Source organism: Solenopsis invicta, chromosome 1 (assembly GCF_016802725.1).
Source record: "Solenopsis invicta isolate M01_SB chromosome 1, UNIL_Sinv_3.0, whole genome shotgun sequence".
NCBI lineage: Eukaryota > Metazoa > Arthropoda > Insecta > Hymenoptera > Formicidae > Solenopsis > Solenopsis invicta.
Window position 1 is genome coordinate 17,593,744 of NC_052664.1, and position 21,675 is coordinate 17,615,418.

The 21,675-nt window shown below is 32.9% G+C and overlaps 1 protein-coding gene across 4 annotated transcripts in view; it reads right to left on the reverse strand.

The window, feature by feature from the left end:
* The window catches only part of LOC105201221 (protein rhomboid), a 175,398-nt gene that overhangs the window by 121,621 nt on the left and 32,102 nt on the right, over nt 1-21,675 (reverse strand). Inside the window, exon 1 of one of the 4 annotated variants that reach the window (XM_026132891.2) lies at nt 19,265-19,622. The exons of 2 other annotated variants lie outside the window; for them this stretch is intronic. The gene's annotated coding sequence lies outside the window, so the exon portion shown is untranslated. Of the gene's footprint in view, nt 1-19,264; nt 19,623-21,675 lie in introns of those variants that run through there. One more of the 4 variants, XM_011169170.3, reaches the window with a different exon arrangement.

A 21,675-nucleotide genomic window follows, 5' to 3' on the forward strand; every position in this document is an offset into this window, starting at 1 on the left:
TGCTTTATGATATTCGTATATAAATTACTTATATATTATAAAATATATAATGGATAATAAAAGTAGACAAACACATATAGAAAGCTACATTATCTCTTCCTTGTGTTCACACCTCTGAAAATATTTTTATAATTTAATATAGTCTTTTTTTGCTCGAAGTCGAGTCACTGCATTGTTTGCCACCTCAAATTGCCACGGGGCACTGATCCCAATGTTCTCACTTCGCGTACAAAAATACACCGTATGAAGGATATGAAAATCAGAATCGCCATAGAAGGCACTTCGCCCGAAGACAAAGGTTCCACGAAGTTCGAGATCGCGGTGCAAGGAAAACTTTCCGTATCTTCAACTTCATAAACGTGAAAGTTATACCGAACCGAGAGTCTTTCACGAGCAAATCGCTTTTACGCAGTTTGCGAGAAGTCGTGATGCACAAAGACGAAGGGATATAAACATACGTATCGGCCATTGAAATCGACATATTTTCTGCGTATACCTAATATCGATGCAGTGGCCACGTGAAAATCGTCTTCATATTTCTTCACGGCCTTAAGTGCGCGTTTCCGCGTATCTGCGACTGTCTAGAATTGTACTTATAAAAATTATAATGCTTTCAACTAGGTTACAAATTATGATATATCAAGATCTATCGAAGTATATAAATTTTGCAAAAATGTGCCACATATGTATTTTACACTGGTTTTACAAAATATCCTTTTCGAGTACGCAAATAGTTTTCTTATGTACGAGGAAAAATCTCGTACACTTAGATAAAAAAATTCTTAAGTTCTAATAAATATTTATTAGAATAGTACTAATACAATGTTTACTTACAATACATAAACATTTACTGTATAAGAAAAAATTATATTCAAATTAAATCCATAGTTCTTACATTAAATATATATTTACATTTAGTAAATATTTCATTAGTACTATTCGAATAAATATTTATTAAAATTTAGTAATTTTTCTTTCAGCGTATCTAATATTCTTTTTGTGTTAAATATTATGCTTAATAACTTGCGCCAGCTCGGAATAAAAAATAGAAAAAATAAAAATAAAAATTTCACAATAGGTTTTTTGTTAAGAATCACTGCAAACTAGCTGTCACGATATCGGAGCAAGCACGACGACGTTGTTTTTATCGCATCGCGGAAATCCTACTTAAGACCGGTGTGAAAAGCTAAGTTATTGCAATTTAAGTCGATTGGCCACGGAAAGGTGGAAGATGACGTACGGGGAACCAAAAAGGGACAGCTCTAGAGCGTCTCTCGAGCGTGCGCTAGAAGGGCTTTTTCCGTGCTTCGAACTTCGCAAACATATCCGGTGCATCCGGCCGAGACAAAAACGGAAGCACTAAAGTACCTGCAACTGCGCGATGTTGCTAACTTCGCTGCATTCAGAAACTCCTTACCCTTATAGCAGTTTTTGCTCGTTACTAAAAGGTGAATAATTACCCGATTCTGCGCGAGCGTAATTTCTAGCACCTCCCTATTATCCGCTAATGACGGTGCGTCTCAATCACATACTTCTAGTTCAGCTCGCGTCATTTCATTGTTTGAGTATTAGTCATTCAGATTTTGTATTTATTTACAGCGTAAAATAATTCGCTGTCACATATTAATTACTCGATACATATTAATGATAAATTATGCTATACAATGATTTAATAAGCTAGAAAGAAACTTAATTTAATTTAATAAATGTCATCAATATAATGGAGATATTTAACCCTAGGTATACACACTTTTTTTTATATATGCAATGAAAAAAGAATTTAGTAATAATAATCAACTTAAATGATAGTTGCTAAGCTTTGGTGAAATAATTTGCATTAAATATTCAATAATGAAATATTTAAAAACCGTTCAGTAACTATTTATTAACCAATTGGTCACTATTACTGTGTTTGATTACTATTAATATAATTATTAAATATTACTAAATATTTGGTTATCTTAATCAAACATTTTATTAAAATTATTTCATCAAAACTTTTATTTTTATTATTGTTACTAAACTTTTTTCCAGCATCGATACCACACTGGAATCCTCGCCAATCTGTTCATCACAGTACTCAAGGTTTTTTTAAAATCTTCAATAAAGTTCGAATCATAATATTCTTAATAATCATAATATTCTGAGATTGAGAACAGAGCATATATTTTATCTCTTTACAAGTTTACTACGTATTTACAATAACCAATAAACAAATGTGAAAAAATTTACTTGCTTGCAAAAAACGTTTTAGAGATAACACTAAGGCTTGAGAGATTCCTGACTACTTTCAAAGACATACTACAATACAGCTTAATGATAATTAACTGTTCCAATTGCTGTGAGTCATTGAAAAAATTCTCAACTTTTCTTCTAAAGCGGTCAAGACCCTAATCTCTATTTATTAATTTCACCAATAACAGAATTTCGAAATTTTACTGGGAAAATCTTAGAGTGTATATCTAGGTTAATTAAAACGTTATTTATACGAATGCAGAACAAGAACACGTTACGTAGAATAATTCCCATAAAAACTTCTCGGCAGTGATAATTTTCATTATATGATAACGGAGAGTTACTCAGAAACTCAAGGGGTTAACCACCGTTCGCGAGAGGGGAGGAGAGTGAACCGAATAAAGGAGGAGTGCTGAAGAGCAATTGCATTTCTCCGCGTTTCTTCGCACCCTCGCGAGCTATGTTTATTGCTATGATACAGCCGCACGGTAGCTAAGTTAGGTGAAATCGTCCCCTTTGCCACCTACAGAGGTATCTTCTTGAAATGGTATTTCTCACTGCAGAGAGAATCTGCTGCCGTGTCGCGTTACAAGAAGCACGGGATGACGGCGAGTAGTTGGAAAATTCCGTCCGAAAGTAACGTTCCACTGGCCTATTTAAGCTCGTAGAAATTCTAAAAATGGGATGTTCCATTTATTCAAACAGAATTTACGGCGAACCTTTGGAATCTGCAAGAAGGATACACTAATGTTGTATGAGGCAGTCTCTGTTTTATTATCCACAAAGATACACTCTTATTCGTACGATTGAGAAGAAGCTGCAATTTTATTTATGCGAAAAGCATAAATTTTTGTCCATGGAGGAAACTGATTGCCTATCAAAAGAGTTTTATATTCGCGCAATTCTAAAATAATGTGACCTTTTTATACTTTTTCTCGCGTCTTGTCTTCGTATTTCTCAGCTATATAACGATCGCAGCATATAAATGAGATCTGAGTAAAGATAAAATCGAAAAATTCTAATTAAGTTAAATTAAACAAATTAAGATAAGGTAAATGTCCCAGTAACTGAACATGTCTCTATATATATTTACATGGAAAATTATAAATATTAATCGTAAATCTGTTTTTTATAACATTAAAATTTGATTATAATTTTTAAAGATATTTAAAATTATTTATAAAATAAATTACTTTAAATATTATAAAAAAGAACGTTAAAAAAATAAATGTATTACAAGACTAAATTAGAGTTTATATTTTGATAATAAAAATTTTTGTTAAGAAACACTAACAATAAGTATTTAAGATATTTTTTGTATTTATTTTATGAATAACAGAGATTATGAGAACAAAGCATTTAAGGCATTTTAGATTGTCCGGTTCATTCAAATGTTTTATAAGTTTTTAATTTTCGGAATAATTAAAAAATTAAATATTTTTATATGTTAATAATAATATTTTATATTTCATATTTTAATAAAATATATAATTGAATAATTTTATATTGAGTTCTGTAAATTCTCACAAGATTCAACAATCTTGACTCTGTATTCTTACATGTCTGATTACTGGGACATTTATCTCAAACTTTATTATTTGCGACAATCATGTTATTTAAAAACAAATTCAGCGATGATTAAACAATATCTACTAGATGAAATTCTAAAATAAGGTCGCCCACTATTTATTCGGGCGAAAATTCGAGAGAAACTTTTGAGGTCGCGCGGAGGCATTTCGCATCGGAAAAATATAGCTTGTTGCTGGCAGGATATTTAAGGTAACCCCCGAACTTTATATCGTAGCTTGAGGAGTCTTCGACTTTGTATCGCCGCGTTCGTCCGTGTTATTTATGAGATAAGCAAATCTTTATTTATGGCGTAAACTTTTTATTTCTATTGTCCGGTGCATTTTTCATACCTTCGATATTTACGCGCCTGTCCTCGGGGAAATTCTCCATCGTCGAGGAGAATCTATACGAGAGCAACCGGATCTTCGCTGCAGCTTAATACGAAAGATGACATTCTGTACATCCATCTGCGCGTTGGTCGAAAGTTTAAAGTTGCGCTTTACATTTATTCTATGGCGATTTCGCCCGGTTCCTTTGGCATCGCCGATATCAAAAAGCGACGGAGAAGCTTGTCGTGGATAGGCGGCCGAAGCTTACCAACAAACTTTATATTGTGTCCCGCGAACAAAGTTTGCTCATGGCAAACTACATCGCGTCTTATTTATGAATAAATCTTTATTTATGCGCAGGATCACGCGGCGATATAATGCTGCCATAGTCCTCGCATTTATCGTTGTCTTGTATTTACGTCACGTCTCAGATTAAAATAAATTGTTTGACAAAGCGAATAAAGTATACCATTGCGCTATGAACTTATTTGTAATAATATCTTGCGCTTTACACAATAAAGCCTTAACAGCTCTTTCGCGGCTTTAAATTACGAGAAAATTGAGATTGGCAAAATTACAAAATCCAGTAATTAAAATCTATATTACAAAATCTGAAAAATAATATTTACTTAATAAAAATTGAATAACAAAAAAATCTGACTAATTTTATTTTTAACAAATCTGCACAAAACATGTTCGTTATTTATTTTATGACAAAATCTATGTCTTCGTAATTATGATACACAAAATGACATTTTATAATTATTCAGGATAGTCAAAATACGCTTTGACGATACAGCAATTTAAAATTGGAAATAAAGAAGATTGAAATGTGTTTCGATAAACACAACGATAACACAATTTTTGCGAATCGGCCACAAATGGCTCGCGAATATTATTTCATCGTTAAAGAAAACCACATTTTCCCGACGTTATTTTCTGGGACCTCCATAAAGACAGGCGGACCCTCGAAAATTATGCTATCCTCGTCGTTATTCAGCATGATCTCATTTTCTCAGCGAATAGGGAATGCGCGGAGGGTCTCTATACAAGGGAGAATGACTCGTTTCCTCAAACAGGTCTTGCCAGAAAGTAAAACAGACTGAGTTCTCCAAAAAGCAAGATCTGTGAAAGCGAAAGAAGAGTGCGAAAAAGGAAGTAAGAAGGAAGTACGAAGGAAGAAAGGGCAATAGGGGAAAATTATGTTTGCCGCGGTAATCTCATTTCGTATACATACGGTAGGCTAAAAAGGAAAGTGTAAAAAAAAGAGCGGAAAGTGAAAGTAAGTTCCTCGTGTTCCGAGGGGTTATATTCCTTCTTTAAAAAAATGTCCCTAGACTCTACTTCGAAATTCATTATTTATTTAAATCCTTATAGCACACAATTAAATTAAGTAATTTCACAATTTATTCGATCAATGTTTTTCTTGGGATTTTGTAAACATATATAAACAATTTGTTTATTTCTTTTATAAAAAATTCACACATCTAAATTAAAGAGACATTATTGCTACGAAAGTAAAAAAATTGATATTTTTTTACAATTTATGGAAGTACATATTTTTAATCTAGACTTAAATTTACAAAAAAAAAATTGGAAAATTACGAAAATTACAACCTATTTTTCCCAAACGATGCACAAGTCAAAATCCGAGCACTCACCAGGCCTTCCAATGCAATAACTATTAGTAAAGCTTGTAGCACACACGATGCAATTACTAGAATTGCACCATATATAACAGAACACAGAATTTCTAGTAATTTATTAAATCGCAAGCAATCTAGCAGAAAAAAAACATCATGTGCCGCAGGCTTGAAATCAATATTTAATAATATTTAATAATATTTATAATATTTATGTTTTAAACAGTTTTTGCGTGCATTTATGAGATCACAAGAGAAAACGCTCGTATTTTATTATATTTATTATTCAAATATTATATATTGGGTAAAGATGGACCAAAAAGGTACAAAATGTAATCGTGCAAACCGCGGAAGAGAAAACTTTATGGGAACCAGTATACCTTGAAAGATGAAACCGATTTTGTTAGCACATCGTTAGCAAAGTTGGCAAATATCGAGGCGCAGAATCTGCAGGATTATTAGAAACGTTTGTTCATGACTTGTCACTTTCTGCAGAACTTGTTGCATTTTTAGAGTCAATATATGCAGATCTATCAAAAGATGAACTTTTACAGCGATGCGTAGGAAGTGAATTGCAGAATAGTAACGAGAGCTTCAATGCTACGACGGCGCTTGGCACCGAAGTACCTTTCATTGTGGTTTTAACACTCTTGAAATAGTTTTTTTGACTGCTTATTCATGTAACAAAAAACGTTCAACTCTTCTTCAAATTATGTATATCCTGACATTGTTACCGTAATATAATCAGTACGCCGAGTTTCAAGATATACAATGGCAGTATCATGCGAATCGTCAAAGCGGTTCGGGAAATTTATGCAGCTACTAAAGAAGAAGAGGACAAACACAAGTTTTTTGAGATTGCACACTATATGGATCTGGAATTGTTGATTAGGTTAAAACTTACGTAAATAATTTACGTAAACTAGAAATAAATATATTTATATTGTATTCGAAACTTTAAACGTATTTTTCTTGAAACCATGTCTTTCAAATTTATTCCCACGAGTCCAGAAAAACTAATAAACCGACATCTATATGTAGCTACATATTTAAAATACGTTTCTATCGTTGGAACAAAAAATCAAAATTAAAATATGTGAATTTTTTTATTGCAATTTTTACATGCCTTAAAATTAATTATTGGAAAAATAGTTTATTTTTTTATAATTCTAATTCCAACAATATAATCGAACATCCGTAGGCTAATATTCTTATTTGATTTTTTGTTTCAATGTCCACTTAATGTTGTTCAAAATTAATATTTTTATTATTAAAATTTTTATTTTATATTATTTTTTGGATATTTTTTATTATATTATATATTATTCTAATATTTCATTTTTTTATTACTTAATAATAAAAAATGTTCTAATGCAGATAATAGCACATTTTCTAATACATTCGTTAAATGTATTTTTGTAATATTCGTTTGTAATATTTAGAAAGAGAGAGAGAAACTCACAAATTCAATATTCCATGAAAAATCATGTAAAAGGACGACTTCGCGATTCGATCAGGAAAAAAGCGAATATTGTGAACGTAGTGTTTCATATGACTTTAGAAAAATTTTTTATTTGCTTTACATTATATTTTTTGACTGGCGCGCCAATAATGCAATAATAATAGATAAAAAATGGTAATAATAGCATACTCAACAAATTTAGTAGAAACAGAAAAACAAAATAAAAACAAGTAAATACTAATTAAATCTAAACTATATACTAATCTAAAAACTATATACTCTCTAAATTCGAATCAGTGGAATCTTACTGATTTGCAGTGCTATACTTATAACTGTATTTATCAATGACTACTTTTCAATAGTCACTCAGTAATTCTGATCAAAAAGAGTGTACTCTCACTGACCGAATCAGTATATAGCTACTGAAAAACAGTGCATATATCACTGAATGAAATAGATACAAGTATATCACTGAAAACAGACTAGCCACTGCTTTCAGTAAAAAGCAGTGGAATAATACACTGATTCCAATTTAGAGAGTAGCTTGACGTAAACTGCGATTTTTGATTGAACGCGGGAGAAATTAAAATAATAAAAATACCAGGTAACATTGCAAAATTGCACGGAACGATGCGGAGCGGTGAATGAAAGCGTTAAAAGCGTTATGACGCAATAAAAAGACAATGGACCGTGTAAAATGCGTTTTTTTCTTATCAATACACCAAGTACGACGGCGGCCGTGGTACGGCGCAGCGCGGAATTGCTCGAACTTTTTTAGACTTTTCTGCCAGTGTACAATGAGCAGAGGGCAGCCCGGGGAATAGGGGGAATAGGCGGTTCGCGTGAATACTAAATTTTAAAAGTAAGCCAAGACGAGAGAAATTTATGGTGCGCGCGAGTGCAAGTTTACAATTACACGGAAGACCGAGAAGGGGACAGGAAATAGGGAAAAGAGGAGAAAGAGAGAGGATAACGGTACAACCCCGTGTCTTAATCCCCTTTTTATCTCTGCACCTTTTACCCGGAGTATCTACGACCCTACGGCGAGGGCAACGCGGAATCTCGAAGATCCTCCACCCCTGTAAGGGATAACGTACAGTGATCGTATATATAGATACTAGAATTAGGGATTAGATTAAGAAATGTGACTTCTTTTGAACGCAATTTGTTGACAAAATAATTCACATTTAAGTACACCAACAGGTTTTGTTTTTAGACATGATACATTAACTATTTCTTTTGCGTAAATAAAAACGTATCAAGAAGAGCTGCTACACGTAAATTTTCAAGAGTTAATTCAAGTTTAGTAGTTTCTTTTCTATGTTCTTAAAATTTTATTAGCTTAAAATAACGTTTATTAAGATTTACTTACATTAAAGCAGCGTTAGTTCAGTTATTTTAACATCTTACAAATTATAAAGTAAAAAATGTAAAAAATTCTTAAAAAAGTGAAAAGTTCTTAATTTTGTGAGTGTTCACTTACAAGTGTGTTAATATAATAAAAATATGAATAACATTTTAGAGTTAACGTAATAAATGTAAATAATTTGACATGGTCGAAGAAAAGATCTAAAGTGCTTACGCGACTTGGAAAAATATTTGCAGATGAGTTATTGAAAGAAATAAAGATAGAATCATTGACAACAATGAAATAATAAATTAAAAAATTTCAAATATAACGTGCTAATTCGCACGGCATAATTTTCATGAAAGTAAGCAAGTACTATGATAAAAGTTATAAATAAATTAAAATAATTCAGCATAAAAAATTATAAAAAAGGTAAAAGTTTAAAATTTTTTCTCATGTTCTAGTTATACAATATACAGCACATTATCTAGTCTCTGAGTCTTTAAATACCGTAATAAAGATAGCTGTTAATAACAGCTGTAAGTAACGTCGGACCTGATGATAGATCACTAGCTGGCAGTCCTTGATGTCATTTAGCCAACACAAACTCCTTCTAGCGCAAGTTCAGTTTATACATATCGTCATTTGGCAACATCTGCGCGGACGGGCGTGTCGAGCTGCAAATTCACTCAACGCACACGCATACTTCAAATTAGTGCTCTACCCTAGTATAATCTAGACAACAAAATTAGTATTCAAATTACCATTCCACTAGACTATACCATAAAATTACCATCTGAATTAGCTCGGCTCGAACAGACCTACGGATCTAGAAGCAACCAATTTAACTAGGAAAAAATACTAATAAAGAAGCAGCTAAATATATAAGTAGTTCATATTATCAAATAATTGCGAAAACATTATAATAATATGTTTTTATTGTGATGTTTTCGCAATTAAAACACTTTAAAAAAATAAATTCCTGCTATATCGAGGAGTCGCAAAAATCTTTGCAATATTCGCGCGCTCATCAGCTAGTTATCGTATACGACTATCGAGAAAACTTCTTCCGAGATATTTAAAACGTATTTTGTGTCGAGCGAAGGCGGGAAAGCGGCTGATAAAAGCCGGAATTAATGTGAAATGGAAAACTTGAAGGTACTTTAATTATGTTTCCCGGGCTTAAGCCAGCCCTTCGTGGTTAACGTGAGCGTGCCGCGAAATCCCTCTGTCTTAAGGGGATTCTTATGAAACCTCTGCAGTACTAACGACTAATTGTTGAGAAAGGCAAGTCAGGATCACGACTCGTCGCAGAAGATAAGGACTTATAATTCTATAAGCGTTTTCCTCTTTTTCTATCGCGTACAGTAATTTTCTTTTTTACACGAGTAAAAATTGGTCAGCACAGTTAACGGCAAATAGTGAAATTATATAAATAAAGATTGTAAATTATTCGATAATCATTTATTAATTCCCATGTAATATTTGAATATAAAGAAGTAAATTTTTTTAGACTGATATAGCAACGTATACACATACTTTCTCTACTAAAATACAAAATAATAAAATGTCACTTTAACAATATAATTTTATATACAAGAATACCTTTTTTTTAAGTAAACATCGTTTGTATATACTAACAACGCAAGTCGATGCTTTGGATTGTAACTGGTCGTGACTTAACTTGTCTGCGATCCTATCAGTCAACTCCGAGCTCTTCAGAATTCTCGTAAATTCTCAATAGTTTTTCATTGATCATGTCGATTCCGCCGATTACGAGGTGCAATCGGCGATTCGTTTTTTAAATGCAAAAAACATTCAGCCAGCTGAAATGCATCGACAGCTAGTTGAAGTGTATGGAGAAGATATAATGAACGAGGCAAATGTGCGGAAATAGTGTCGATTATTCAACGAAGGGAGAACAAACGTGCGTGATGAAGCAAGATCTGGACGCTCATCTGTCATCACTGACGAAATGACTACATTTACACCCCGCATTTAGGTCGCAACCTCAAATTTCACTTAAAATTATTTAGACCCTTTGATGTAAACACTTGTTAAGTGACTCGACCTAGCTTTGAGTCAGGCTTCGCTTTTTAGTGACCCGACCTAAAATAGGTCGCCTGAAACTTCGGTATAAATGCAAATTGCCCAACCTTTATCTGTTAAATTGTTTCGACACAATTTCAGATCCGCAATAAACTAAACAGCTAAAGGCGTAACCGAGAAACGTGGTGCTACTTTAAAAATTCTTTCGATCGATTATGGTAATGGTTGATGATTAAACATATTTTAGATCACAGTATAGGTCGAACAGCGTATAAAATTCTGGGTGTAAATGTAACCAATAAAAGTCATCAAACTTTTATCTTTTCCTGAAAGTAAAAGAATTTTTGAACGGCAAATGCATGCAGACTCATGAGCTCCACAAAAAAGATCATCGATTAACTCAACGAGAGGATCGCCAAATTCGTATCCCAGAAATGTTTGTATGTCAACAGGGATTACGTTAAAAAATAATTTAAGACAATTTCATTATAAAAACAAAGATTTTAAGTTACAATAAATTGTTATCAGTTATGACAAAACGATTTTTACTTTTAAAATGACGCTCGTAATTCACATATATCACTCTTTTCTCTTATAATTGAGAAGTTTAAAAAAAAATTAATTGACTGTTTCCCATCTTTTTCCAATTAATTCTATTAATAACTATCCGTTAATTGGTTTGCCGCGAATTAGATGTCGCAATCTGTTCGTTAAATATTTCTGAATGGAATATTCCCAACTTCCATCGCAGATATACAAATTTTACCGCTGGTAAAATGGCATGATCTCGAAAAACACCCGTAATTATCGTAATCCATTTGCATACGTTTAAAACGCTCTCATAGCGAATCCGCGCAGAATAATATTATCAACAAGCTAAAAGCCTGAAATCAAGCTTTTGAATCAGAGTGGCGGACGAATTTTCCCGAACTAACCAACTCGTATCGGTTTATTAAAGCGCCGTAGGACATTTTCACGTACTGATTACACATCAATGGGGTTATTCACGACCTCCGTTTCCTTTTTTTTTTTTCATGAAAACGTGTACGGGTTACCATCGGCGAAAAATTGGCCCGGCGCCAGATCGGGCTTGAAGCTTTTCTACCGTTTCACTGGAAATAATACACTAGAAAGCTCACGTCGAATCGTCGACCGGATATACTTTTAAATTCGTTACACAATCCGTTAGAGAATATTTGCGATCATATTTCTTTCTAATCATGAGTATCATGACGTATACGGTCGATACAAATAGAGGAGGACGATCGCGGTCGTCCGATAGGACGAATAATTGAATTTCCATATGAATGCTTCGTTTCACAAAGCTACGTATCATCTTGAAATATTAAGATTAATTCTTCAAATACTTTACATATTTAAAGAGGCTTATATCTTTCCCGCATAATATAATTAAATTTGCTAATCACAAGTATAGTAGATGTATGTAATAAGCATTAAGGATGTATGTGTCATTATCTCGAAACATTATCAAAAATATAAAAATTTCATAGATATTCTAGTATTACATTTGAGTACCTGTGTAAATTTTGAGCACCATTCACTTATTAATTTAAAAGTTATTTAATTTTTCGTTTACTCTTGATTCTTACTTTACAGTGTTTATTTGCAAATTTAATGGAAAAATAGCATTACCAATTAAATCAAAATTTTTACCTATACTAATAAAACTTTAATAAATATTTGTGCAAAAATTCATTTAGATTCACTTACTCATTTAAAAATTATTTATTTAAAACTGCAGCAAAATTGTATAATAATTTTCGCTACAAAAACTATTATAAATATTTTTTATTGATTTATTTGCAGCTAGTTTCAAAGCCAAAATTCGGGCATTTATGACCCAAATTTTTTATTGTTGATTATAAAAAAATAATTAAACCTAAAAAAATCTTCAATTTTTAAATTTTGATAATTTTTAGCTCATATTGTATAACCAAACCACCCTTAATTCATATATTATATATCGTGCAAATATACTTACGACATAAATTCATAAAATATTATACTACATGAATGTATTAATTTAACCTTTAAAATCTATTCTATATATGCCCGAGCTTTTTTTTAAACAAAAAAATGATTTGCTTCGGAACTACTGTTTATTGCTCGCAACTTGTTTATTAACAAGAATACATACATTTGATTGATACCGTTATATTCCTTCCTGCCTGGTGTTTCCAATAAAAAAAGATTTATTAAAATATGTTCATTTTTATAAATGTTATATGCAATCAAAGTTCGCTTGAGTATGCCATGTCCTAGCGTGGTATATAGGTACGTGATAAAACGGATTTTAAGCGTTAAGTATCCACACACAGACATATACAGACACATAGACACATAGGTATGTATGTGTGTCGAATATATGTTGCAAGTACATCTAAGTTTCCATTTTATATGCAACTGTACGTCTAAGTTTCCACAAATATTACCGAAACCATATATTTGCATTATTTCCGAGAAACAAGCGCAGATACTCATAGCTTCGCTACTTGCCTATATTCTCCTACATTAAAGTAATATTCCCCATAGCCAAATATAGCCACAATTCACATCGCAATGCAATTGTTCTACATTCAAGTACAAAGAGACTGTGTCGTTCCCACGAAACGTAGTTGAATAGCTGAATGGCGTGAATACGAGGAAGGTCGACCTATGCGAGCTTTAAATATTTGCTCGTCAGTGGATCGCGTGAGTTCCCTTTTTCTCTTTATCTGTCTCTATTTCTGCTTATAAAAAAAAAATCCCTAGTCAAATCGCGATAAGCCCATCGTTGATTTCACGGCAAGCCGCCGCGAGTAAAAGCGCGGTCGATCGGTTAGACGATCCGGCGAAGCGCTTCGATCATCGGACAAATGACAAATCCGACGCGATGTCGAGGGCGGGTGCGATAAAACCGGTTGTTTTTCGGGACAAATTGCGCTTTTGCGCCATCCGAGAGGTTCTTTCTCCATCCCTCATGTCGACGCGACCGGGACAAAAACAAGAGGCAAAAAAAAAGACAAAATACGAGGCAGGCGGAAAAGGTGTTGAGAACTACAGGCGGAACCGTTACGCTTCTTCCCTTTGACCTTCGAGCAAAACAAGAATAGTACGCACTGACTTTTATTCCACTTAGACTCTGCCAGCGCCTGAAAGAAGAGATCGCCCTTTTGCACCTCACTAATCCAAGCAAAGTAGCCGCCGCGAAAGAAGGCAGCCGAGTGACTGCGCGAATCAATACGCGAACGTAGTTTATGTGTAATCGATGAAGAAATGACGACATCGAAATGAAGATTTAAAAGCGCCCTCTTGGAAATCAATTTTTTTGATCTCATAAAATTAAATTTTCGGAAATTTCATCCGGAAATATAAATTTTCAGCTATGAAGCGCGGGATATTTATTCATTAATATTTATTCAGTTATTTAGTTATTGAAGTATGCAATTTATATTTTACATTTTGCGTTATATGCCATGTACATAAAATCAGTAGAGAAAAGTCGCCAATACTGGCTTACCCCTCTTGAAGCGGCGCCCTCTTATTTATCAAGAACTAAATATTGCCCTGTATTAATATTGATAAAAGCATGATCTTTTCTTTTAAATAATTAAAGAAATAAAAACCCATGGTTCATACGTTCATGACTTTTTTCTATACAAAATTTGCAAAAAAGTTTTTCTTTTAAAAATTTCATATTTTAAACAAAACATATATTATTGATAATATTAGATCATTTTACATGTTTGCAGTTTCCTAAAACTGTTTTGTTTATATTTTTATCTCTCATATTTTCCTCGTAATGCAGTTTGAAATATAAAATCGCTGTGCAGCATAAAGCGGGCCATCTCTCCGTGAAAATAAACAATAAACAATAATTACGAAATTTTTAACTACAGTGGTAATGGATGTTTCATGAATTTTTTCATATTTTCTTCTACTTAATATGTTTTTTTCTTTGTTTTGATACCTTATTAGTGGATCTGACACGTCCGACGCTATTTTTCCTACCTTAAAAGTATTAATCATTTCTAGCCTTTTAAACTTTGTTGTTCAATATATAAAAATATATTTTAGTATTTAAATGTATCAATTTATTTTATAGTTAAGTAGTTCTTTCTCCTACGGAGCTGAGTCTGAATTCTGTTATTATTACTTAGGATGTCAGTTTTGTAACCCAATTTTCAGACGCTCTTGAGTTATGTTGCAAAAACATTATAATTATTGCAAAATACGAAATAATATTATAAAAAATGCTAAATACCGCTTTCTTGTTTGTATTTATGTTTTTAAAGTTTCATTTTTAGCTTTTGTTTAAAAAATATTATCCAAAACTAAAATGGGGTGCCAGCACTGGCGACTTTCCTCTAATATATGTCAACGTATATTTTCAATTTCGGAAGCTGCTCTAATTATCTTCAACTCAAATTGATTTTAATTAACATCAACTTGTTTCAAATTTTACTACTTTTAAATTTCATTAATTTCCATTCAATTTTTCTTTAACGCCATTGATAATAATCTTTCCCGCAATGTTTCTGCTCCCGAAATAATTGTTTGTTTCGTAGTACTTATTTAAATTCCAGCTCTCTTGTAGTTGCCGAAAGATAATGGGAACGCTGGGGGCTCTTAGTTATCCAACGCGCGTGCTTACGAGTTAAGATCAAGCGATGCAAAGTCATAAATTAATATCACGGAAGCACCTTGCGCAACTACACGGGACTACACGTAATTCCGTGACTTATGCGGAGAGAACGCATACAGCGGAATCGTGCAACAAATGTGCAAACATGCAAATACCGGTATCACTTTCCTCGGTCTTTATGACCTGCAATGTAAAGCAGGAGCAGCTTGGCAAAAACGAGATATTAGGAAGTGGCAGTTTTTGCCGCTGTAAACCTTGAGATTCGAGGATCTTCTTCTAAACTCTCCCGTACTGTTTCAAATGCTCACAACAGCAGAAAAATTTTAACGCTTCTTTCGTTTACTTTAACTTAATTTCAAATTTCATTTTTATTCTGATTCTAATTAGTCTGTTTAAGATAAATTTTTAGCCTATAAACAACGGTACGATAATGTGCAGATAAAATTCTTTACATATATGGAGCATTATTTTACTCATTATTCGTACATAATCTCGATAATTACTTTAAAAAAAATACTCTCTGAATTAAAGATACTTATCGAGGTAGGTCCATCAGAAGAAATTCGGTCGCACATCTCTCCTCATCGTTTAACTTCAATAAAACTCAAAGCAAACTCGGACTTTGATGCACGCTCGCAACGCGAAGCCTTAAACTATAGTTCACCTCATTTATGCGAAAGTCCGGCACCGGCTCGAAGCGATGAAGTTCCCACGCCGTGGCTTGAAATCGAACTCGACCGCTATATCAAAAATAATCACCGACCTTGGCGAGTGCGCGAACGTAATCATTCTCGCTATCTTCCGCGTTAAATTTTTGCAGCCACCAATACAGCTTGTTCACCGGTACGTCCATATCGACTTTGCAAATCAAACGATATAAATTATTGGGAAATCACACTCCCTTTTTAATTTTAGAATAGCTTTCACGGTAATGAATCACGAGCTATTCATAAATCAAGGACACGACTTGTGGATCTTTTTCGAAACATTTAAGATAGAAATGCGAAGGTTGGAACACCGTGGTCAGAGACATTGGAGACGGCATTAATTCTCAAATAATTAATATGACAATTTAAGAAAGAATTGTTCGTGGCTCCATAAGTTCATTTTAATATTTATTATATGTAGTATGGAATAAACAAATTAGCATATAAATAACTGCGAACTGTTCCTTTAAAACAAAGTTTCATATATAAGTTTTATAATAACCGGCTTCCTTCGCTACTCAGCAAAATTGAGACTTTACTGTTACTTGGACAAGTAACTGCTTCTACACGAATAAAATCGCGTACGCGCGTTACGTCATCATACTTGTAACAAAATATTACATTTGTAACGATGTTACACGTACAACCGAGTATAATAATGCAATAAAAAAAATGTAATAACTCCATATTAACTCTTTTTATTTTATTTAAGAAGAAAAGGTCATAAGTACATGTGTATTTCAGAAATTTTATTTTCTCGTCTTTGTTTCTTCTTGGACTCTATCGAGTTCACCTTTGTGACCCGATTGTCAAAAATAATAACATTAACTACTAATAGTAGTAGAGATTAACACGTGTATTTTTAAACGTTAAACTAATAAGCTGATTGAAAATGTTACGTGATATTTTATTGATAATATTAAATTTACGTAAGTAAATTAATCACCGTGCTGTTGAAGAATAAATAAGAGTTAAAAAATCAAAAAATTATTTTCGTATGAACTATTGCTAATAAGTCGATGGAAAATGTCACGAGAGATTTTATTGACGATAATAAATTTACATAAGTAAATTAAACTCCGCGCTGTTAAAAAATAAATAAAAATTAAACGTCGAGAAATTATTTTCGTATAAATTATTCCTAATAAGCTGAGTTGAAAATGTCACGAGACATTTTATTGACGATAATAAATTTACGTAAATTAAACACCGCTCTAAAGTTTAAACACGTCAAAAAATTATTTTTCAGCACATTATTATGCGTACAATGAAAAATTCTGTATTTTATGGAAATGTATTTTATGGAAATGTATTTTATATAAAAATGTGTAAACGCAGGCAAAGCATGTCTTTATGTCATTATTGAGACGAGGTTCATTACTCGTTATTAAATCAATTCTGCAATCAGCAGCGCAAGTGATAACGTTCCTGACACATAAGGAAACTTCCAGATGCGCTACGAATGTTTGTTGAAGTAATTTCACTGAGAAATGCAAAGCGACAAACGCCTAAAATTCCAGGAAGCGGTGCGTTTGGTAAGTGGGTACGGCATGTCTGACTTTTATTCGACTCTATCTACTTGGCAGTAGCGAAGACTATCTCGAAAGACTCTTCTCCGTTTATACGCAAAAATCGGTATATTTCTATTGTAAATTATGCGAACTATTTACGTAGATTGCTTTTAAAAATTATATATAATTAAAAAAAAAAGAGTTATATATTATTAATTATTCATTTATAATTTTTTTAATTATATGTAATTTTTAAAAACAATCTAAGGAAATAATTCGCATAATTTATAATAGATATATACAATTAATGTTTGCGCAGTATACAAAGTGTCCCGAAATTAAATGTCAAAACTTCAGGAGCATTAGGAGATTGAAAAGCAAAGACAAAAAGTCATTTAAAGATTTGCAAGTTTTTACGTTATTTTGAAGAAAATCGCAAACAGTTTTTTTATTTTTTCATCCTATTTTTACTCAAAAAAGTACTTCAATGTAAAAAAATTTTTTATTCTTTTATTTATTATATATTGTTATATTTACTTATATTGTTATTTTCTCAATTAAAATATTGCTCAAAACATTAGCCTTTTGCAGCAATAACAACTTGTATTGCAGCTAATTGATTGGCAACAAATAAACTTCAACAATACGTAATAAAACTGCAATAATATGTAATAAATAATGAATAAGTAAAAGAATAAAAACTTGATTACATTGGACGTTTGAGTAAAAAATATATGGTTCAGGTAAAAAAAATCGGGCAGAAAAACTTTTAAAAAATTTATTTGTTTTCTGCAATTTTCTCTAAAATGAAATAAAAACAAGCAATCTATAAAGCACCTTTTTGTCTTAGTTTTCAATCCCCTTCAATCCCCACTCCCAAAGTTTTGAAATTTCATTTCGGGACACCTTGTATGTATATAAAATTAAAAAAAAAAATATATATATATATAGGTATATATATACAAATATAATTAAAAAATGTAGAATTAAAAATTAAATATGTATATGAATTGCTTGTTTCCAGTTGGATAACTTTTAACAATTTCGCCTTATCTTTTTTGCAAAATAACATCTTTGCTCGAAGAGATGGTCATTTTCCTTAATTATTTTACGCAGCATTCTGTGACATACCGAAGTTATTTTGGTAAGCTACAATTTACCCTACTCTTTAACGTACTATTTTGACGCACTTGTACTAGTTACGGATAATAACGAGTGTTCGAGCATCTGGACAGAGTGCAGTTTCGACTGTCAGTCACAGCTGGACCGATTCACTCCGATCTGACGATCTCCGTTTCTCTCTCTCAAGCCTGAATTAGAAAAGCTGCGTGTCCTACGTCTATTTCTTCCCAAGAGCGAAATCGTTAGCTCAGATCACGAATTTATCGTCGAGCGCGTAAAGCACAGTAGTGCCTCGCCGTAAACGAGAAACACGTCGCGTCAGTACGGTCACAACGTGTCCGGTAACGTTATTATATACGCGCGTTAACGTCGTTGTATATTGTATTTCTCGCGCGTCAAAGAATCACGCGTGTATGTGTGTGTGTGTGTGTGTGTGTGTGTCCCTCCGCGGATACTGAAAACAGATACGGAAGCGTATCGATATCCCCCGTGAAATTCGGCGTGTGAAATCCGAAATATCCGATGGGGCCTCTCGGCGACGATCGGTCAGCCAACCTGTCCGTAACGCGCGGCCGGCCGTTGTCAACCCTTCTCCCATTCTCTTATTTTTTTTATTTTTTTATTTTTTTTAACAATAGTCTCACCTGCTGACGAAATCGATCGAATCACTCCATAATGTCACTGTCAACGGCTGATTTCGGCCGCGGGAGAGCGTCCCCACCGGGAAGTCTGGATGGCCTGGATACAAGTCACAAACACCATGAAACACGTACCGCTCGGGAGCGCGCGAGGCGATTCGCGAGGCGATTCGCGAGGCGATTCGCGAGGCGATTCGCGAGACGATCCGGAAAGCGACACGGCGCGAGAAGAGAAAAAAAAATCAAGAATGGAAGGAGCACGGCGACAGAGAGAGGAAGAGAGAGAAAGAGAGAGAGCGCGACGAACGTTACACGTCCGGTTTCGCGTCCGCGCGTGCACTGACTTCTGCTCTGTCTGTTCAGGCGCGCCAGCCCGCAGTCCATCCACCTTGGGCCACTGTAGACTCGTCGCTAGGTTGCCATGGCGACCGGTCAACAGCACGCGCAGTCGGCGCGAGCGAGACGCCGTCACGCGGTTGTCGGTGATGGGGACGGTGGGGGATGAGACAAGGGAGAAATTTCTACGTTTTGCGGAAAATTCCTTTCAACAAATGGAAACAAATGAAATCACGTCGCGGTATCATTTGCTCCAAGAAAATATATATCATACATTTAAAATCTATTATGGCAAGAGCGCTCTCTTTCTCTCTCTCGCTCTCTCTTCCTCTCTCCGTCTCTCTCACACACATATATACACATACCCCTGCTAAAATATGTAACAAGGAATATCAAAATACATTTTTTTTACATTTCGATTTAATACAGCTGATAATATAGGGAGAACTTAAAATCAAGAATATCAAAATACATTTTTTTACATTTAGATTTAATAGAGCCGATAATATAGAGAAATTAATATCAGAATAATAGAATGCTACTGTCAAATATAATGTAATAAAATATATTAAAGTGTAATTGATTAAAATTGTTAAAAGCATAAAGCCCATTTTAACAATTTAAATTCATGTCAGATTTTAGAGGATAAAATTTTATTCCATATATGTATACGTATATGTATATGTGTGTGTGTATTTTAATATATATTTTATGTGTGTGTGTGTGTTTTTATTCTTTACGCACTTTTTCCCCTGTTACGCGGCATATAAAATTAAAATTAGAATTCTATCGTAGATTCTGATTGATTTATTATTATATATTATAATCCTCTAAAATAAACTTGAAACCGTTTGTACTGTAAGGATTTTTATTTAAATTATATTCCAAAAATCTTCCTTTAAAATATTTGTCAATTAACTTATTCATTTGACTCTGACATAGAATAAATAAAAATTCTAAGTTTAACTTCAAATCATATGTATTTTCAATTACAAAGCAAGAATGTGGCAGACAATAGGAAGTCAATTCAGAAACAAAAGAATTAAAAATATAATAAAAAAACGTTCAAAGCAGAATAAATGTGTTTCAGCAGAATAAGTAGTGGTGTTTGTGTGAATAGCGTTTTTCATTGGGGGACACTGAGACGCACTCCAATGCGTTTTGCACCAAAACCGACACCGTCTATTAGAGCTTGTGTCAAATTTCTGCGTTTAGTGCACACTGAATGCACACCAGTTCGGCCAATAGAATACGCTATAAGAAAAATATTAGCTAAAATAACCAACATGCGTAACACAAGTTTGTAATGAGAAAATTTTGTTGCGCAAACCGAAGAAAGTTAATTTTTTATGTTAATTTAAGTTGATCGCAACAATTGTTAACAAGATAAAAATAAGATTGAGTAAGTTCGCGCATAAAAAGAATTTTTTTCGTAAAATTTACCATAAAAATATCATGAGTCGTAAGACAACGTTATATTTTAAAGAATTTTATATTTTTTCTGTTTTGCCAATATCTAATGCACATATTTTATATTTTAATACAGCAAAATACAGAATTTTTACTTATTTTTACTAAGCTCTATAATTAAATTTCAATAATTCAAAATAGTGTTGAATAGTTTATAATTCTTTGCTGTTTTATATAGAATAAATAACTAAATAAATAATATCTTATATTTTATTTTACAATGCAGCATTAGTAATTGATCATTACGCTATTGATACCATAAATAGACGATATATAACACATTTATCAATAAAAGAAATAGTGTAAGTGGAACAGAAGTCTTGGATTTGAATCTTACTATTATAGGATAAAAACGTATCTTTGAAAAAAGAACAGATGTAGCATTAAATACATGGAATCAAACACAAATTTCATTTATGATAATATTTAATTATTATATAAGAAAATTTTGTCTCAAATTGTAAAAATTTTGCCTCAAAACATTTTAGAAGCCTACATAGTAATTTTTATTAAGCAGTTTATAAAAGGTCTTTTATAGTTCAAAAATTTCTATTGTTACTCATATTGGATAAGTTGTCAAGTTGTTCTAAGCTTATTACCACATGATAAAA